The sequence below is a fragment of the Citrus clementina genome, unplaced genomic scaffold (assembly GCF_000493195.1).
Source record: "Citrus clementina cultivar Clemenules unplaced genomic scaffold, Citrus_clementina_v1.0 scaffold_4, whole genome shotgun sequence".
In the NCBI taxonomy this organism is placed as follows: Eukaryota; Viridiplantae; Streptophyta; class Magnoliopsida; order Sapindales; family Rutaceae; genus Citrus; species Citrus x clementina.
Window position 1 is genome coordinate 8,280,792 of NW_006262274.1, and position 6,400 is coordinate 8,287,191.

Below are 6,400 nucleotides of genomic sequence, written 5' to 3' on the forward strand. Positions count from 1 at the left end.
TCATTTCTTAGCTCGTGCAAGATGGTTGTTAAAGTCTCCATCTATTTCTCCATCCACTTCATCCATTCATGCATTGCCCTCTCTCGTACTTTATTCGCTATCTCCCTCAGTGTCATGGACTCATTGAGCCCCAGCTCCCCCCTGAACATACTCCCCCTACGTCCTAATCACCCACTTTCTCCTTCCCTTCATTCTTTCTATTGACGGCAGCTTTTTGTTTAGCTCCTCATAGACGGCGCCAAAATATTGATACAGGATTTTGAGCCTGCTCGTTCGTGACCAGAATCTTTCCTTAACAATTGAATTTGTAGTTGAATGGGGATAACTTCACGCTACTCTTTTTAGACGAGCAAGACTATAAGGCTTACCGCTTCTTCTTCGTGAACCCATACACACACAAAAATTGGTCAGAGAACGCCAGGAGTTTTCTCGACGTAAACCCTCTGATGCTCAAATCAGCAATCTGGGCTTACTTTGGAAAAAGCTTGCCACTGATCTTGTGGCTCTGTAATAATTTTTAAAACGTTGAAATCTCTTAGAATTTTCCTTGGGTCTCAAATAGAAATGCCCCAAGAATTTTTTAGGTCAATTTTTTAGTTTAAGTGTCTAACCAATTTTCCGTCATCGAAAGCCCTTTTTATAGCTTACTTGGGCGCTCAATCTCACTCTCCCACGTTCGTCACTAAGTAGGGTCTTCCGTTGTGGATGCCATAACCATTGCTTCGTGGGTTTCAAGTCCAGAACCTCTAGAACGGCAGTACGTGTTGATAACTACAATTGATTGGGTCCTTTGGCACTTGGATTCCTCAATGGGCCTTCTCGTACTTCGTCTATCAAGTGTGCAAGGTCACTCCTCAACTACGAGCAAGCGACCCTTTGCTCGCGACAATCCTGTAATTCCTCGCCTATGAGCACGCGACTCCTGCTGGGCTGCAACTGGTCGGGGTGTCATGCACCCCAAACACTTATGATAGTTAATAATGGTAATCTAAATATGAGTTGCTCAAAATTGTCAATTACAATGATTACAAAAATAATCAAATATCATGCCATTTTTTTTAGCTATAAAAATGGTGCCCCTGACTTTACTTGCACACTAAGACATATCACATAAACAGAAGGAACCTAAAATTTTTCAACTCCATACAACACAATATATGCGCAAATAAAACTGAAATTTTTAACATGAAGTTATACATGTATCAACTTCAAATATCTGAAACTATTGGTTATCTAAATTCAGTCTAAAACTTAAAATTAAATCAGTACCCATCAATCATTTTCCATACTAAAAAATAAAGCCAGCACTAGCATTCCTCTTATACAAGTCAGTCTGTAGGCAGAAATGTAGTTGTACATTGAACATAAGGCAATTTGCCGCTGCCGCGTGCTTCTCAGCCATTGTCATTATTGTCTCTGAAAAATCCTTTAAGCTCTAAACCCCCATTAATTTAAATTTAAAAAAATGTCATCAGACCGATCATTAGAATCCTTCAGGCCTTACACCTTAACCCAAACCCTAAACGGCCACCTACGCGCCGTCTCCTATGTCAAATTCTCCCACGATGGCCGCCTCCTTACCTCTTCCTCCGCCGAAAAAACCCTCCTCACCTATTCGCTCTCCAGTATTTCTAATTTCGATTCTACCCCTCCCTCTCCTCTCCAAAAATTCACCGGCCACGAACAAGGCATCTCTGACCTCGCAACCATCCGTCTATGGGACGTCCCCACCGCCACCAGTCTCAAAACCCTAATCGGCCACACCAATTACGTCTTCTGCATCAACTTCAACCCTCAATCCAATAGGATCGTCTCTGACACTTTTAACGAGACTATCAGGATTTGGGACATTAAGACCGGAAAATGTCTCAAGGTTTTGCCTGCCCACTCCGATCCTGTCACCGCCATTGACTTTAATCGCGACGGCACCATGATTGTCACGAGCAGTTATGATGGACTCTATAGGATTTTGGATGCCAGCACGCCAAATGGAAAGTTTATTCTTGTTGGAACTCTCGATAATACTTTGAGACTTTGGAACTATTCAACTCGCAAAATCCTGAAGACATACTCCGGCTATACCAATTCGAAGTACTGCATATCATCCACCTTCTCTGTGACAAATGGGAAGTATATTGTTAGTGTTTTGAGGATAGTTGTGTGTACTTATGGGAACTTCAGACCCGAAAAGTAGTTCATTAATTGGAAGGTCACAGAGATCCTGTCATATCAGTGGCATCTCACCCCGCAAAGAACATTATCGCATCTGGTGCACTTGACAATGACAGGACCATGAAGATTTGGACTCAGGAAAAGGAATGAATTGCTTCTCAGTTAAGAATTCTCTTAACATTATTGCATCTATCACACTAATGAAGAGCTGAGTTTCTCATCTGTGGTTCTTCTCAGCTTTATCTTTAGCTGAAATAGATTCTTATATTGTAGCTTAATACGTGAACTTCCCTTTTCGGTCAATGTATCTATGAACTTCCCTTCTTGGGACATCATATGGACACATATGCCAAGTATTTATATTTATGTAATCTTTCGGCAAATTGGAATCGGTAATATTGATACTGGGAAGCCAATCAAACCCAAACATTGTTAACCATGCTATTTTTATTGGACATGTCAAGGCCTGTAGCCGGCTTTTGCGTTCGTTTGAACAAGTTTAAATGTTCCATGTCCATGTTATAAACTTTTACTCATTCTATTCAATAGAATATTGCTCTGCGTGGTTTGGCCAAAAAATAAATAAATAAATAAAATCAGTCTGTAACCGTTTGTTGTGAGTGCTCTTTAATTCTAGCTGATAAAGCTTTAGTGATCCACTGCACTCCTCATTAGCCATTCTTAAGCAGTCACCTCGATCAAAACAATCAAAAGCATTATTAGATTTCAAATTAAGGTAGCCTAAGAGTGATGAAAAAGGTTGGAAAAATGAAGTCTCATGGATATTTTCCAGAAAATTTTGTCCAAGAAATTCTCTTTCAATGGCTGAGGTACTTGTCTCACTTTCACATTAAAGATAATATAGCTACGGTATTTGTCTCAAATCTTTAAGCACTTTTTCCGTCTTTTGCCCAACCTCTGTGTCACCATCATTGCTCATGTGTTTATCACATTTGACATTCCTCTCAACCGCCCAAGTTCCAGTTCCGGTGATTTTTTTGCATCCAATTGAATTATTTTGCTATGAAGCTCCTCCTTCTGTATCTGTATAAGATTAAAAGCTGCAATAATAGTTATATATTGTCTAGTTTCAGAGGAATTGATATGGATTCATTGTGGTCATGACCAAAGCATTAAAAAAGACAAACCTTGTCATTAGCCTTCTGTTGTTCCAGCGCAGCCAGTTGAAGTGAACTGTTCCTCATTGCATTCTTAAAAGAGCAATAAAGTTTATTTTGCAGCCACACCTTTGATCAGAGTCACAATATGAGAGTGACATAAGTAAGCTCATGAGAACCGTCATTAAATTCCCTCTCACTGGAGAAACAGAGTTACAGAGATCCACGAGAAACCAACCGAGGCCCTTAGCCGCTCCACCAAGCCTCAATGCAAAATCAAGAAAACCGTACAAATTACAATAGTAGCAACAATAATGATGACCGATATCATGATAATGATGACAGAAAAAAACAAAATTGACCTTGTATGAGGAATCTATGGCGAAGAACGTCATTGAACCGTCGATCAGAGCCATTACCAGCTTTGTTAGGGCTCAATTTCCCCTAACTGTCAAAGAAATAGCACTTGCAAAATGCACTTTGTGGAAACAGGTCGTAATGTGAAGCACCTACAACAACAATTATAATTACAACTGAAAATAAATGTATAAAGAGAAACTAAATAAATCGAGAACCTTCAGGTTCTCGAATTTCCTCTGAGTTTGAAAGCGTCCGATTCAGAAGATGAAGGCTCGGCATTTTAATATTAGCTGTGGAGAAAGTTTGATCGGAGACGAGAAATTGCGACGGCCGACAACGAGCTTTATGAATTCGTCGTTTTGTGCAGAAGAATTCGCGTTTTCCGTTTTGTGAATAAGAGAAATGGACAGAGGACAAGCAGATTGTTTATTTGTTTTATTTTTCACCTTTCCTTTAAGTAGTATTTTTTACTTAGGCCCCATTGAGGCTAAAATTTAACAAACTACTTATTTCATAATTTTTTTATAAAAATAGTGTTTGGTAAATTTTATAAAAGCAGTTTATTTTATAATTTTCTTTATTTTGTCAGCAGCATTTAAAAACAGGTGAGGGGTTGCTTTTCATAAGCAGCTTGTTCAATAAGCTACTATACCTTTTCTAAATTTCTATTATAATCTCAGTATTTTAATAAAGAGACAATTATATTTTAATTATCCATAACCCTAATATATAATTCATTAGATATCATATTACCGCCACAATTTAGTTACCATCATAACCACGTACGTTTTCTCCAATTTTGATCTAGTAAGTTCATATTCCAATTTCATAAATATGCTTCTATATATATTTATATTTATAAAGTTTAATCTATATATATTTATGTTGGAAAATTTTCAAAATAAATGCGTCTTATGGTAAAGACATGTCCTATTAATTGTGGCTTATAGAAAATGTACATTTCACTAAAGACATGTCTAATTAAATGATGTCTTGTTGTAAGGACATGTCCATTTAGTTGTGTCTTGTAGAAAAGGTATCTTTTTACTAAATGATATAACTTTTCATGGCAACATTTCACTTAGAGATGCATCATTTCATGGTGACATTTCATTTGAAATGGTGATGGTTCAATTTGGACCATTGATTAAAATTAAATCTAGATCCAATGGCCATGAATGAAGGGGTATCATGAAAGATGGTAACCCAAATGAGGAGGCACAAGTATATCTATAAATAGGGGTCATGTTTAAGCCATTTAGACATGAAATGAATGATCCTACACCACTCTTTTCTTAGCATTCCTTTCTAGTACGAATTTCAACACAAAACACCCATTTCTTTTGTGCATTCACATTCCAATATATTGTTTTCTGCAGGAACAATATATTGTTTCTTGGCAGGCTTGCAACATTCAAGAGTATTCTGGTTTGCTTTCGTCGATGCACAACTCAAGCAAACAAACAAGTGCTTCATTGTATCCTGGAGGCGTATTTGCTTAACCCATGTGCATCACTCAATTGGTGGGGGCAAATAACGTCTTAAGGAAAGCGACATTTGTAACGTGCCTTGAAGCACACAAAATTTCTGCAGTTTCTTCCTACATACAGAGTTAGTTGTAAATGGGGTAGTTGGCATAGTACACGGCGACCAGAGAATCACTCGAGGCTGCTACTCTACAACAGTAAAAGAGGCAATGCAAATTATCTCGCTTAATGCCCGAGCAGAACTTAGGAAGAGAAGACAGGAGCCAATTAAGGAGCTAGAAACTATTAGCTTAGAACAAGGCGGCTCAGGGAAAACCGTTAAGATTGGATCGAAATTGAAAGAAGAGCTGAAACGGGAGCTGGTGCATTACTTGCAAACTTGCTCTGATGTATTCGCTTGGATGCATGAGGACATGCCAGGAATCGGTCCCAAGGTGGCATGCCATAGTCTGGCGATAAAAAATGGTGCCTGACCTGTAAGGCAAAAGAGGAGATGTTTCAACCAGGAGAGATATGAGGCCATAAACAACGAGGTGGAGAAACTCTTGAAGGCAGGGTTTATCAGGAAAGTAAGTTACCCCGAAAGGATATCAAACGTCGTCCTAATAAGGAAGGCTAATGATAAATGGAGAATGTGCGTGGATTTTATTGACCTCAACAAGGCATGCCTAAAGGGTAGTTTTCCCTTGCCTAAGATTGACCAGTTAGTTGGCTCAACAGCCAAGCATAATTTGCTCAGCGTCATAGACGCATTCTAGGGATACAACTAAATTCCAATGTACGAGCAGGACGAGGAAAGCATGACGTTTTATCACTAACCAGGGTTTGTTTTATTACAGGGTAATTCCACTCAACCTTAAAAATACGGATGGGACATATCAAAGGTTAGTGAACAAGATTTTCAAGCCATTAATTGGGTGCACGATGGAGGTTTATGTTGAGGATATGATAACCAAGTCAAAAAAACCAACTGAACACACCAAACACCTCGAGGAGACATTCGGGCTTTTGAGGAAATATAAGATGAAGTTCAACCTAGAGAAGTGTGCTTTTGGAGTTGGATCAAGCAAATTCCTTGGATTCATGATTAATCATCGAGGAATTGAGCCGAATCCAGAAAAGATTCGAGCGATTGCGGGAATGAGATCTCCTTGTAATCTAAAGGAGACACAGAGCCTCATGGGGAAGTAGACAGTGCTGAGCCGATTCATATGCAAGGCAACATATAAATGTCACCCTTTTTTCCAAGAGATTCATAAGGGG

General features: G+C 38.9%; 1 pseudogene; it reads left to right on the forward strand.

Moving 5' to 3' along the window:
* The first annotated feature begins 1,465 nt into the window (after positions 1-1,465).
* LOC18045011 lies at positions 1,466-2,322 on the forward strand (annotated as a pseudogene).
* The last annotated feature ends 4,078 nt before the right edge of the window (positions 2,323-6,400 follow it).